The following is a 15,873-nucleotide window of genomic DNA, read 5'->3' as shown; positions in this document are numbered from 1 at the left end:
CCTGCTTTTGCACGCCGTAACTCTTCGAGGGCTCATCCATTGTCCCTTAAACGTCGTCCGGCCAATCTCCTTCGCTTCCACTCCAAAGCGCCCGACCGCCACTAACTCATTCTCTCCCCGCGCTCATTCAAGGTCCATTCCCCAAGGATTCCACTCCACCAAGTTTCCAGAAAAAAGTCTTTCCCCTCTCCTCACACCCTCTTCCCCCAATCCCTTCTTCTTTCCACCTAAATATAAAAGTAAATCGTTTGAATGAAAGCTCAAAGAGGTCACATCGCGTTCACAATTTATATTTCGTTGGGAATATATCTTTCCTTACTTTGAAGAGAGGACCGGAAATATGGAGGAAAACAAGGATGGAAACCAAAGAAGGAGTTTCCAAGAATTCCTTAATGGGCAGACTACCACAAGTATATCTTAGCAGTGAATAATAGACTTTCTATTTTATTCTCTCTTATAAATATATATGTTGGTAAAAACAAGAAAAGGGCTTCCTACAATGCAACTTGAATAAAATACACAATTGTTTTCGAGTTTACGAGATTTATTGACCTGCAACTTAATGGAAACTTAGCTATTATCGCTGCATTTTTGTGACCACTCAAAACTTTGTTATCAGTCCAAGAATTCAGGATTCCTTGTGTAAGTTTTCGCGGTGTGGTGAGGATTCAGCAGACTGGTTTTCGGGGTTACTACCGCGTAGATTCATCTCTGCAGACGACAGTTTCGCCGGCATTGCAGCAGGCTTTCTAACACATGGAGAAGAGACCTCAAGAGTAAACCCGGAGAGACAGGACAGAGCCGAGAGATGCGGACCAATGAGAAGCCACCCGGGCCTCCTGAATCAGCCAATGAGAAGACACTGGCCTCCGACGGGTTGTATAAGAGACGGGCGATACCACGGATCTCCACTATATTGACCTGAAGAAGTCTGCTGTATTGCCGGCGAAACTGTCGTCTGCAGAGATGAATCTACGCGGTAGTAACCCCGAAAACCAGTCTGCTGAATCAAGAATTCAGGAGTTTATTGGTTGCAGTGATAAAATCTGTGATTGGAAGAAACATTCCGCTGCTGCAAACGGAAGACATTGATAGGGGCAAGCACTGATTCGAAAGGCCACCATCAAGAGGAAGTGATGGCCTAGGTAAAAAAGATCCTTCTTCTCAAGATCCCCTGAAATTTGTCAAAACCCATCAATTTGGAAAAATCCTCTTTTTTCTTTTCTTAATTTTCTATAAGTGTACAACACCCTCTAATATATGTTAATACGTAGTGGAATAATCCACCATGACTTAAAATGCAACGTTCTTAATATGCGTAGGTTCTCTCAAATGAATTATCTAATTACTTGCACGGCGTCGTATTGTGTGTTTGATGAAATACATTGAACATGCCTTTCAATGCCTCAAAGATGTGTGCATATTCATTTTTCAAAGCATGAATATATTTTATGATGGGCTTAGTGGCGAGTGTTGAAATTCGTCTTCGTCCAACACTCACCCGTCCGTTTGGCGCAGAGGATAGCGCGTTGGACTTCTAATCCAAAGGTCGTGGGTTCGATCCCCACAACGGATGAAATCTTTTGGTATCGATGGTAGCGGGGTACAGTTTTTTCCTGCTAAAATAAGGGTCGCGGGTTCGAGTTCAGCCTGAGTAATTCTCGACGTGGAGGTTTGTGGTCGTCCGTTATTTCTTGTGGTCTCCACTGTTTTAAAGGCCTAGTATTGCTGTTTTAGGGTTGATGGATGTGATAAAAATAAATTAAATAAAAGTTCGGACATAAAATTGGAGGTCATTATATATGGCGAGTGGCCTCCTTTCTCCTGCACCAGCTGCGGTTCCTATTACAAGTGCAAATACAGTGGATCGAGGCGTGGATAACATCGAGAATCCGACGACAAAAAATAATGACCCGAGGATTTAATTAAGAGAGATGCGTCGATGCGATCAATTTGCGAAAGCGGCGCGGAGGATTGTGGGAAGGGAATGAAAGGGGTTGAGGGGGGTATTGGTAAAACGAGGGGTGAGCATCATAACACATGCGGTTCCTTTGTTTTCGTTTGAGATACGTAAACCGAAATGAAATGTTTTTCACGCGGTTAAATCTTTCTAATTTACACCCAAAACTGCATTACAAATACCAATTCCATTTTCGCTTCCGCCTGTACAATTCCGCCTCCAGGCGAAGTCTTGTTACAACCTGGGCTTCTCTGGGAATTGATATTAAGCGCATATAATATGTAATCTTACTTCGTCTTACTTTCAAAGATATTGTTTTTTTTTCGATAGGAAATAATCGACTTAAATCTTACACTAATTACTATTAAATTACTATTTCCTGAATAATTACTTCCTGGCTATATTTTATTTCGTTACATCCTTTTTTTCTGTTTGAAATTGGATTTCCGATACTTTATTATCTATAAAAGCTTTAAGCTATGAGTTACTTCTCAAAAAGTTCTTATTGCATTTTTTATTGTAAAATTCAGTCGATAATAACCTATTTTCTACGTAACATTATTTTGTATTCTGCTAATTCTTCAAAGTAAATTATTTTGTATGGAGAAGAAGTTGCATTGTTTAAAAACAATTATTCTCAGATATTAATATTTTCTACGCACACTATGACAGATGCATTATTAATTTATTCCTTAAAGAAATGTCTCGAGTTCTAATTTGATTCGAAGTTATTCACTCAGGATTCACCATTAAAGAGGGTTAACTTTTCCAAGCAAGGCTCCTTAATTTTTCCCAGAAAATGGCATGAGGGACCAAAAAATAAGGAAAAGTGTGTAAAAAACCAATTACATACAGCTTTAAAAAGTGCCTCGATAACTCCTCGATAACTTAAACTTGGGGATAAGCTTGTGTTACGCTTCAGTGCCGCTGCATATGTCCCCATAATCGTTCAGAATTGTAATTCTTTCTAGAGAAGTTAATTTATTTATTTAAGTTGGGGTTTTAAAACTTAGAAAGCTTAAAAAACCAACTTGTGGTTGGAAAGTTGTCCATGAGGTTAGTTTAAGTAACTTTACGGAAAAAATACCAAATGGAATAGTTTTTTGCATCTTCACATAAGTAAAGGCAAACATTTTAAAATATTCAGAAATTGTTTTATGTAAGATATGTTTTCGAGTAAAAAACAATGTCACATTTTTTGCTATGCTGGGAATCAATATTCTTGAGAAAATTCTACGCATCTAAAAATAAATGCTAAGTAAACAACATTTCAATTTTCTAATATGATTTTAATAAAAAAATTCACATGCTTAGCTTTTATTCATTCACTGTCACAAACTTATCATAATTATAATATAATGCTAATTTATGATCGAATTCTTTCATTTGAACGTAATAGCGAAATAAAAATGAAGTATCGCACGATCTTGTTGAATAATTTGGTGAAAAAATATCGTAACGTCTTTTCTCCTTTAGTTGACGTAGAATCTCAAACCCAAATAAGGGCTCAGTGCAGTTTTCCATGTAGTCCGATGAAAATTATAGAATTATGTGCGTGCCCTGCTTTAATGGTGTTTACCAAGTAGCTACTGTGATTCAGAGACAGGGGAAATACCTTCAAATTTACTGCCGTAGTCCAGCAGTAAGACCGAAGGTGTATACGGAAGAGACTCCCCGCAAAATTAATTTTCACAGCGAACAGAATATGGGAGAGAATCGTTTGCATTGTCAAGATTGTCCTTTTTGCAATAAAAGCATGTAATTAAGCAGAAGGAGGCATAAACAATACCGGTAGCCAGGCGCATACAGCATTACATCCAGATTTCCGGCGGTAGCAAAAAGAGGTCATCTGGCCGAACTATCGTCACGAACCAATTGTCTCTGCTTTTGTCGTTCCCCTCAATCGACCGAAGTTCGACCCTTACTCTTCCCACCACATAATCATTATTCCCACACTCCTCCATCACATCAACACAAAACAGTCTCCCCCACCCCATCTCTTCTCCATTCACTGTTTCCTCAATCGCCCTCCGAGCATGAGTCCGCGGACCAACTAAAAAACTATATAAAATTTAAAAAATTCTAGACTCGTCCATCCTCAAGCCTCCATTAATCTCTTTCTACACTCCCGTACCTCCCTGACAACTCCTCTTCCACAATCTTTCATAATCAAAGCACGCTCTTGTTTTTGCCCGCGGAGAATTAGAACGCGTCCCGAATATTAACCCCACGACCGAGACCACCGCTCAAGCCCATAAAAATGCGAAATTGGGCGCGTCCGTCGCAGGAGGGGGAGCTTTTATTTCATTTTGTGTGAAAAGAAGGGAAATTTCGTGAAGGGTGGTTGCAAAATTAAAGGGCCGATCGATTTCCACGGGAGTGTGGGTGGAGGAGGAATAGGGCGATAGTTGCTGCATCGATGACTTCGGAGATCGGGGTCCCTCGTACTCCTGGAATATTATCATTTATTTCGTATCGGAAGGGGTGAGATTACGGGGAGGGAAGGGGGTGCATTATGTTGTGGAGAAGGGGATGAAGTCCGGCGGGAGGAGGAGTGGGGTAAAGAGTGGAGTGGGGGACGTATGAGGAGTGGGAATTTTAGTTATTTGAAAAAACAATATTTATTTATTCGTGTATATTAATGCTGCCTCCTTCAAAATATTCACCATTAGATATAATGAACTTGTACTAGTACTTCTTCCGATCCTCGAAACACTTCTAAAACTCGATCTTTCGGATAGTCTTTTGCTCTGTCAACGATTTCATTTAATATTATCTCTGCAAGTAAAACTATGGCGCTTTCAGATTCTCTTTATTTTTGGAAAAAGGAAAAAGGCATGGGAAGGAGCCATGTCTGGCGAATATGGAGGCTGGATCATCGTAACAGTATCTTCTTTGGTCAATAATTCATGAAAAAGAGATGAAGTGTGAGTCAAATATCGCCGGATTCATAAAAAAAATACGTCTAACCTTAGCGGCTTTCAAAGACGAGTACACATTGATTATGGCTGAAAATGTTAACACATTTAAAAGGCAGGTATGCCAACATAATCAAAAAATTAAAATAAGAATCGCGAGAAATTTAAAAATTTGGTATCCTTATTTCCTGAACAGACCTCGCATGAATGAAAATTGGTGGGATGGTGGTTGAGATCTCGTGTATGAGAAGAGAGAAGGGGAGCTGGGGCGAGGAGCGCATGGGTGAGGCTAAAGGTAGGTACGAGGGAAATGTATGGAAGGAAAAAGGGGTTTTTGAGGGTATCCCTTGTGGAAACAACATCAGCGCCATAACAGGAGGTAGGGGCGTCCCCGTCGAGGCATCGTAGTCAAGGTGAGGGGGGAGAGGAGATGAGGGAGGGCTTTGAAGGAGGGGAATTCCTCAACCATACACCCAGCCGTGGAGGAGTTTTAACCTCGATTTTCGATGGAAGTAATGAATTCGTGATAGTGAGTTCATAGGTCTAAAACCCTTTTGAATAGAATCTAGAATAGTATGGGTTCAGTAATGTGAATATTGATTCGATAAAAAAAGTATTAGCTCTTGCTCCTTAGCTATTGATCTCTTTACACTTGTAGGCCATAGTTGCCCGGTTTGGAATGTGGCGAAGCAAATGTCCTTTTCAAAATTTGAGGGTATTTTGCAAAATATTTCCAAAGACATTTAGAAGAGTGGGCAATAAGAGTGGCAAAGACTTTTTTAAATGAATTCAATAGGAATTTCATCATACCCACTAACGTAAACATAAGTACATTTAAAAAAAATATCGACCAACTATCAGTTAAGCGATTAGGGCAGTGACGTTGAATGGCAATGGACTCTTTATTTTATCCTCATAGCCTTACTGTTAGAGAAGTATTCGTCTATGGAATCCAGATCCAAAGACAGTATTGGAACAAAAAGTGACGACGAAAATATACCGCTTCAAATACCGCTATGCATCATTTGCATGAAAGTGACTTAAGTGCTGAAATTAGTAATGTTTCGAAATGACGTAGCATGTTAGCAGTTGTTGTTAAAGGCATTTGTCCATAATATTTTGATACTAATGATAGCAAGCAAAAAAATTCTCAGTGCAGACGTTGGACAAAAGGTACCCACCAACATCATATTGAAGTTTTCCATCATTTCTATCTTTAAGTAAGATTGCGAGAGGCATGGTAAGTGTTTGGATTTATTTATTTAAAAAATTCATCGGTGTCGCTCATTGGAATGTTTCATCGGAATTCGCAAAGAAAGTAAGCATTAATTTTCTTCCTAACTCTTAAGAGGAAACGTGGGTCTTTCGGTTCATAACATTGAGTTGAATGAAACCAAGTTTCGGAATGAAGTCTTATTCTTATTTTGGTGCACCTTTCCACTAAGTTAGGATCTGGGATTCAACATTAGCTTTAGTCTCAGTCTGTTCGCTCCTTCCTCGACCATCTCTTCCTCCTTCTCATCTTCCTTTTCAATCCTATGTCTCATGCGGCGTAGAACGACGTTTAACTGGTGAGGTATCCGCTCCCTTTACGAGCGGTGCTGGAGGTAACCCATTTACACGATCGCAAAGACGCCGGAGACAGTTTGAAGCGGCGGGTAAACAGCATGTTGCGTGCAGAAGACTGCCTCACCAAATTGACGATCTTCCTCTTCGCAATTAGCGATCTTCCTTCCTTTGCGAAACAACGTTCAAAACAAAGCCGCAAGACCATTCTCTTGCACCGCCTCGTATTTTATCATCGTTCGCACGCAACGCAAAAAGTCCTCTGCAGCTCTTCTGTTATTGCGATGATCCCCGCGCGCTCCGGACAACAAAAGCCTTTTACCCTCTTCAACATCACTGTGTGTCCTTCGAGCGGTTGCGGGGAAGTGACGAGGGAGTGAGGGGATGCTGCGGCGTCCACCGCCTGGCGGCCACATGTGGAATCGTGGGCGCCAGGAACAAGCCCCGTCGGTGTGTTTACCTCCCTCTCCTCAGCGTGATGAATATTTTATTAACTCCACCTATACTCCCGTCTTATTTCCGGAGCCACTTGTGGTGTAACCGTCATGAATAACTGCGGCAAAGATCAGAAAAAAAGAGACATTTACCCTTGCCGATTCTTTATATCGCTTCCCTGAAGCCTGCGGTTCACGTTATTTGTTGGGTGGCGTAGTTTATACCAGCGTTCATTTAGTGTTTTTCGACAGCAAAGGATGGTCTGCGAGGAATATCGAAATGGCCAAAGCTTAATAATGGCGGGGTCGTTTTGTCCGTCGGCGCTGTCTTCCTCGCTCACATTCCTCCCATTTAACTTTAACGTGGAGAGCGGTTCCGCTCAGAACGGCTGGCGGGGCGAGGCGAAACTTTGCCAGGTGCTCGGCGGAGCGTATCGCGGGCGGAGGAGAGCCGGGTCTCTCGTGTCCACAGAGAGAGGAGTCCCCGGTGGGAGTGTGTTGCGCCCTCACTTTCGCTTCCAATTTCTCGCTCGCCAACCACTGCACATGGCGGAATATTACTCACTCTCTTCGGTCTGAAGTAATCGCATCCTTAGGATGGAAGGAACAGGGGAAACCGCGCAAAGATTTACGAAACGATGGTTCGTCACGATTTGGAGTAATTTCTCCCGAAAAATAATTGGAAGAAGAACGCTGCGATTTCTCTCAGCGTTTTTAAGACATTCACACTACACCGATCGTGCTTTTTTTCACCTCGGTTACAGATTTACTCTCAAAATCTCGTGAAGGTGGTCCAGAACTACAAGGCAGGGGTGCTCTTTTGGTGTCGCATCGGTTGTCGCCCCGGGGGAACCAGCCGTGTTCCCTCCACGAAGAAGGATGCTTCACATTTGTCTTCACCTCCTATCGGGATTCGCGTGAGTTCCGCGCCACCGGGAAAAGACTTTGATGACGTCTATTGGGATAAGATTTCAGCGAACGCCTCGGCCGACACTGGGCGAGTGAGCAGCGAGGGGGAAGATGGGATCCGCTTGTCCATGTCCCCATCCCATTCTTCTACCGCCCCTTTCATCCCCGCGCACGCGTCGAAAAGGCACAGCAGTGGCGGCAGGCAATGTGTTAGCACAGTGTTTAAGTGTGTGGTGAATGAGGGGGTTCCTCAGTTGGTGTGTGGGGAACAAAGGTAGCGTGAAGGCAGGTTATTAATGGGACGGTGAGGGGGAGGTTTTGTGGATTGGGCATGAGGTTTAGGTGGAGAGTAGCAGCCAAGGATTCCTAAAGGACGAAGTGCATGTTGGAAAATCGGGTGCTAGAGCCTGCACTGTACTGCAATAACAGCAAATCCTGAATCACACGATCGTTTTCCCGCCCCTTTCGAACGATATCTCCAGCCATAAATATGTTAAGTATAGTAGACTTCCACCTGTAAATGCTTGAGGAATGCTGGATACAATATGAAGTAATACTTTCCCGCCGAATTATTTGCGTGAAGTCTTCTCGGGGTTTCCACCAGTATAATTGTATGTCACCAATTTTTCAACGGACGACTCGTCCTTCATTATCAGGGTGAATGAATAATTTTGTCCGAACAAAAAATGTTGAGATGTAAGTATAAACAGTTAAAGCAATCAGGTTACTTCTAATCGGCCGGAAGGATCTTGATGATTTGGATAAAAAAGAGTAGTTCTATCATTTTTAATTTTCTTTAAAATTGGAGCCCAGGCATTGCTACGTTAGTACCCCGTGTCTTGATTAAAAGTATTTATAAGCCCGACCGCAATGGCCTCCTTAGCAAGCCTGTCCCACAAGTTGTTGGAACGGCAGATTAATTTGGTTGCGATATTAAACGAGGTAAACTGTTGAAAATAGACTCGAATGGCGAATACAATTTGAAATGAGCGAAACCCATCAATAATGGGAAAAGACGACTTATAAAGCAGAAAAAAAGAGGAGCATTTTTCGAAATCCATAGCAGTGAAATGTCTCTCGTGTCACTAATTCTAAAACCGAAAAAGCGTAGGAATCGTGTAAATCCTATTGTCGATAGCTGAAGTTGAAATATTCGCATTGGGTTAATGACACGCGAAGTATCGAAACTAGCATCGCTGGTTCCTTCTGAGGAGGATGTCCATTCTGGTAGGGGGAAAATAGCTATGATGCTTCAGGGATGCAAGGAATAAGGGGAATAAAGCGAGGTGATGGGCAAGGGTTGACAGTTCGGAGAGCATGAAAGGATTTCTGTGGATTTTTCCATACATCCCTGTCAGGGAAATCTCTCCCGTCCACCATCCCTTGTTTTCCCATCTCCCTCCGTGATGTTCTTGCGAAAATGGCTTTCGACGGAGGCCCTCTTCCTCGATGTCTTTTGACATATTTATTCATTATCTCGATAGGCTCCTACCGTCACTCCTCAACCTTCACGCAATCACCATAGATTAGAAATTTTGATGACACCGTCAGAAAGAGACCAGATTAACGTTGACATGTTTGAAGCCTTTTGGAAAAAGCTCACATGAGATAAAATATGGAGAGAAAAAAAATATTCCGCAGAATATGATCGAAATATTTCCAGGTGGACGATGGCTATTAGGATATCACTTCGAGCGGGGGCGTGCTTGAGAATAATGCGTATAAAACATGAATAGGCAGAGCCAGGGCAAAAGTAACTCTGAAAACATCATAAAACTGTTTTTTTTTATCAAGTAAGTGATTAGATATAACTGACAGTGTAGAATAATGTGTTTACTCCATGAAGCGCATGCAATTTTAACCGATTAATACAATTAATTGCACAAAGTAATGGCTTTAATCACTTATATAATCCTAGGATGAAATAAATTTAGTGACACGAGTACTGAAAAGTAGTTCGGATACATTTGGAAGGCTCTAATGGGCAATTGCTCTTTTAGCAAAATACATTCCCATTTCGCACCCATTAATTATATTTTCAAGGATAAATCTCACTTCTTAATTTTGAGGGACGGATTTCTTCAATGGGGCCTGAAATTATTTTTATCCTACATCCATTAATTCTTCTTAATATATTATTTTACGAAGCAATTTATTGGCGAGGAAATAACGTGGTGACTCGGTGGGCCTGACGTTTGGCTAATATCCTAAGAGTCCCGAGTTCATATCCCAAGTTTCCCTTTTGAAATCTCACGCATTGAAATCGTCGGATTTAAGGTGGCTGAAGGAGAGATTCCCCCCTTACCCAGGTGTTGCATGGGTTATGAAGAAATAAAGCACAGTATTTGGAAATAAGGGAGCCAATGGAGGCCCTTTTCTATTTCAGACTTTACTCCAGTCTTTTCAAAATCCAGTCCATGCCTGCAAAAAGAAGAATACGAGGGGGAACCCAATAATAACCGGACATAATTAAAAAAATCAAAATTTCATTTTTAGTGTTACAAACGCGAGTCACCTTCGAAGTACTCTCCATTTACACTCATACAAACGTTTTTTCCACTGCACGAAACACCTTTGGTGCTCGTTGTTTTTGACACCTTGCAGGACCGCCTTCGATTCCATTTTCCCCATGCGATGAAAACATTTCCCTTTCATCACCATTTTCATCCGGGGGAACAAAAGGAAATCGCAAGGTCCGAGATCTAGTGAATAGGGTGGGTGGGAAAGCAGTGTAATGTTTTTACCAAAACTCAAGTCGCGGCCAAGCAGCAAGACATTGTGCCGCATTTGTGTGCATTAGCCAGTTAAGCTACTGAGGCGTCTCGGAAGCTTAACTGGCTAAAGAACTCGACCGGAAATCAGGGGATCCGGGTTCGAATGCTGGTCAAGGCGAATCTTTTTTTTCTATGTGGATTTTTCGCACAATTTGTGCATTGCGGGTGACTCCCCTAAAAGTTATCACCGTGGCTAGTCCCGATAGACTTAAAATTCTTCCACAACTATTTCATGTCAATAGTGAAGCCATTGAGTATAAATAGAGCTGCACTGTTTCATACAAGACATCAAAAATATATGGGGAGTATTACCTACTTGTGTCGTATTTTTCTACCAATCTGCAAGTTTGACTTTATGGCATGGGGTGTCGGTGGCCACGGGCTAAATTCGTGAACGGCTTTTTAACTATAGAGCGACTTTCACTTGCTCTACATCAGCATTGAAAAGTTGGAACGTCATTTGCAATCTCTCATAATGTAATACCAGCCAGTTAAAAAATTAAAACGGACAAATCGAAGAAAATGATAAATCCCTAGCAATTCCATACATACTCCGCTTATACGATACTCATTCGAATGAATTTCTCTTTTACTATTCGGGTTCATTCGAAAATTTTTTTGTGCCAGATTGTATCCGAAACTTGGCGATACTTATTCATTCCCATACTACACATAACACAAAGAAGCGTCATCAAACCAGCCCCATAATTGTTGCCTTGAGGCATTTTTATCAATATTCCACAAAATATAATCTTTTAAGCATCTAATATCCACGTTTATCTACTATCCAGATATCAAGTCCACTTAATTAGTGAGGAAAAATATGACTGCAACTAATTTTTACGAACTTACATCTCGAGCCTCTTCCCATCCTAATTTTTTACGAGAAAATTCATTAATTTAGAGTTTATCAAATCCATCTGTCTACATTCTTTTCTCGTCTGTGTAAATAAGTTCACTGTTCTTGAAGCAATCGCTCTCACAATACATGATAGAACCTGAATCCAAATAAGCAGTCAAAATCTCTGGCATAATACGTGAACAGTTGCTCTAATAACACAGACACGCTCATAATGACGGATCTCATTCAATGCGATGCAATCCTCGCTTTATTAGACCCAATTTTTCGCAACGCCGTCATTATATAACTGCCCTCCAAAGAATTCGTTCTCGTTGACGTCGGGGATCCCATATAATTAATTGAGATCATAATGAATCTAAATTAAAAGGGTACCCATCCAGTTGTGGGCCTAGGGGCACATTCTTCTGCAGCTTTCCCCCCAACTTAAAGAAGAACAAGAATTCGAGCGATGTCGTTCCGAGATTTTTTAGCGACCATTCCTTAATTCACTGGCCTGGAAGTTAATTAAAATACCTTTCTTCGTGTGCCATTCCTAAATGAACATTTTCCGACCTGTCATGTCTCTATGATAATTTAAAAATCATTTTTATAGGCTTTCAAGTTGTGTTTTTTTTTAAACATCTTTACATGCCCAGGACCTAAACTTATACGCTTGGGTTTGGAAATAAAAATAGGAAAAATCTTCGAATAAACCACTGACCAGTAGCGTAGGACAAGAATCGCATGCGACGGCACATTCGAAGGGAGAATCGGAACTCTTTCCACCCTTATGGTTGCATTCACGGAAGCTATTATTTAAAATGTCGGATCCAGATCCGATGTCTTCCTCGACTTTGGATCCGATGTATCCGATCAAGGGTAATATCCGCGGATATTTGGATCCGAGGTATCCGATCCGACCATCCCTAATAATGAATCATCTATCGTTAAATCTATATACGAACAGATGTTACAGATTCCTTATTTTTCTAATGGGCTATATCCAGATGATGTTTCAAAATAATTAAAGTATTTAGACCCACTCCTCCTCCTTAAACTGTTATCAAATGGAAAGAAGCCATCTGACTGCCTTCCCATTGAAGAGCACCCTCCCTCGTCTATGATCCACGATCCTCCCCTCTTATTCGCATTCATTCCCGCCCCTTGGCCCGGTGCATTCCCTCGCTGCACAAACCCAAAAGGAAAATTTCCTCTTCTCCCCCACCCTTTCATCTCGTCGCCATGGTCCCCCTTGCTTTCGGTAAGTGAAACTTAAGAGGAAATCGCGAAATGAAATTTGCAAGTACGGCCAAGATTCCCACCCCATATCTCCCTTTACGATTTCTATATGATCTTCAACATCAATCGACTGATATTAGTTACGGCCGTTCCGTTGCAATCCTTCTGCAATCCAAGGACATAAGGTAATACAAGGTTTCTCCTCGGCTGATACCCTTATGGGGGACATGACAAAGCTAATTTGATTTCCTCTTCCCTACTAATTCAATTATGCGCCATATGGTGTTCGTCAGATGAACGGAAGCTTTTATTAGGTTTCTGCATCATCTTGAAGCCCTACGCAAGGACGAGAGATCGTCTCGACTTTTGAATTCAATTAAAACCTTTCATTTTTATAATGTAGTGAATGGTATAGTTGTAGTCTAACAGATTTAAAGTCCGTGTTTTTAAATGTAAAAGATCGCCTCATCATTGTATTACATATCATCATAAAGATTCTGAAGACCTTGAAATTTTCCTTTTAGGAACTTTAATTTTAGATGATGTAATACTTACTATTTAATACTCGTCTCACAAATTTCTTGCCGGTTAGCACTCTTTTATGACATAATGCCAATTTTTTACTTGTTAAATTGAATTTTGTATTTGCTCTTAATACTTCAAATGCACTCAACAATTCATAGAGTAATTGAATCGTTAAAAATATTTCATCAATGCATTAAATTTTCATTAAGTTAATAAAATTTCACACCTGATAACGAATCATGAAGTAACCGGTAGAATTGTCAGTAATTTGCACCTCATCTGGCCTGAATATCTTGGACTAAACTATCACATAAATCCCTACATCTATGAATCGCATCGGCAGAGCACGAAGAGGGACTCGTTATTAAACAACATCTCAGCTTAGTGATGGATGCCCTTATCATTGGTGAGCAGCACCGCTTGAATCGATTGTACGCGTGCAATTCGATGAGTGAATTTACTCCAATTCATCCCTCGATCGTTTTTCCGCGACAGGAAAGGTGGAAAGATAAGGGAATGCATTGAAATAGGCTATTGAATGAGGTAAAATCCGCTTTAGTGCATTGAAGCGAGGCGAGGAGTGAGTACGTCATCCAAATCTTGAGGGAACAGCCCTTTTGGCGGTTGCGCGAGCCTTGCGACTCTGTCTTCATATCATCTAATAGGTACCTGGACGTTTATATTGCTTTTTTGATCCTCTCGGTGACAGATATTATTTAAGTATTCTACCGATTAAGGTAGGTGCAGTATTTAAGAAGTATTCTCACAGTCTCCCCTACCTTCATGGACTTCCCGTTTCAACTCACAAAAAGGCCTACTCCCTTTCATTACATCTGAAAAAAAATCCTATTCTCTCCTTCCTCTCCCTAGTTTACCTTACGCTTACGAACACCTGTTACGGGTTACTTATTTTTCTAATGGGCTATATCCAGATAATGTTTCAAAATAATACAATTTGATAACGGCTTAAATTAAAATAACAAGATAAAACGGTCATTTCTACTTCTTCGTTAAAATTCCTCGTAAAAACTTTCGCGGGTACTCATCATGCCGAATAAAAACTTTGGGCTATGTCGCCGCGTCAATTCTTGGTTGGCCCCAATGTTTCCTGAACGATACTGGTCGCTTTCTCAAGGGATTCTCTCAAGGGATGTTTCTGAATCCCTTGAGAAAGAGACCAGCATCGGTCGAGAAACGTTGGGTCCAACGAAGAATTGGCGGGGCGACATAGCCCAAAAGCTTCTTTTAAACATGCTTATTTCTACATTCACATAAAAATTAATAAAATGGTTGCACGACAATCACGTATGAAGCATCATTCCCAACTATGTGTGTGATTTTTTTCTTTAAGTTCGGCTAGTGACACTAATTTCACCACCACCAGATCTCTGAGTAAATACATTCGAATTAAGAAATGTAATCAAAATTTGTAAAGGAAATTTTGAATAAACAGGTAGGTCCGAATATTTGGAAAAAAAATTTGGCCGAAATTTTTTTTAAAGTAATAGAACATTACGTGTGCTAAGTAATCGGTGCTACTGTACAGAGGGTGCCGAGATAAATGTATAAACCCTAATAGTAGGAAAGAGCGTAGCCCAATCAGACACTCTTGGAGGGAGACCTTTCTCCGTAGTTTGCTAAGTTGCCTTACTTTCGACAATCTATTGATTGCCATCGAAGTGACAGACGTTCAGAAGGTGAGGGCAGAAGTCTTTTGTGGGAGGCATGATTGGCACGTGGGGGCTTACGAGTCAAGTAACACACGAGGGCCTCATGGAAAGAGCGGTCCTCAGTGAACCTACATCGCCCTTCGGGACAGTCCGAACCAATGTGAGCCTTCGTCTGAGGAACACGAGAAAATATACATTGGAAAAGAACAGACGTAAGACTGGAGTGCTTTCTTGGCATTTCCTTGCAAGAGCCGGAAAATGGGAACTATAACTGCCTTAATCACGCTCAATGAGAGAGAAGTGAATCATCACATGCTTATATTGAGGTGACGCGTATCCTTTATCATTTAAGCGAATTAGGCTGGGAGCCGTTGGAGACTCGGAGGCTGCGCGCTAGGCTTAGATTGCTTGAACAATTGAGAATGGATACCTTTAAGAGCGACACAGAGAACATAATATTAGAGCCACACTATATTTCCAGGTCCGATAGAAGCGATAAATTAAGAGAGATGTTTTGCCGAACGGATACATATGGGAATTAGTTTTCCCCCAAACCATAAAGGACTTTAATTAACGCTAGTCCATATCTCGTTAGAGAACTTCATTTTTTTAATAGCTGTAAACGGCTGGTATCCTAACACCCCCTGCCACACGCCTTTTAGGCGGCTTGCGGGGTGTTATGTAGATTATCATGTCGTACGTTCACATTATCATAAATGTGAACGTACGCGCCAAATATTTTAATGACGATGCTGATTTCAGCTTCACTTCAGGTCCATCAGATCTGATTACTCCTTAGGACTCTAAACGACCCAGTTCCGATGCATTAATATCGAAACAGACCTCGCAATCATTCCTGGCATTAATAGCTAAGCATTGTATTCAGTTATCGGAAATTTTATTATTACATACTTTACAATGCTTTTAGCACTTTTATTACTTTAAGGCGTTGAAATATCTAGGCTTTGCTTTCTATTGGCGATAATATAATTCTCCGTTTTTTTCCATCATTGATTTCGAAAGGCAAAAATTGTGAA

The 15,873-nt window shown here is 41.0% G+C and overlaps 1 non-coding gene across 1 annotated transcript; it reads left to right on the top strand.

Moving 5' to 3' along the window:
• The first annotated feature begins 1,503 nt into the window (after positions 1-1,503).
• Positions 1,504-1,576, top strand: Trnar-ucu. Its single transcript has one exon. It is a non-coding gene; the product is annotated as a tRNA-Arg (tRNA).
• Positions 1,577-15,873: the final 14,297 nt, after the last annotated feature.

The sequence above is a fragment of the Ischnura elegans genome, chromosome 1 (assembly GCF_921293095.1).
Source record: "Ischnura elegans chromosome 1, ioIscEleg1.1, whole genome shotgun sequence".
NCBI lineage: Eukaryota > Metazoa > Arthropoda > Insecta > Odonata > Coenagrionidae > Ischnura > Ischnura elegans.
Note: the sequence above shows the minus strand (reverse complement) of the source record. Positions and strands in the feature narration are given on the sequence as shown.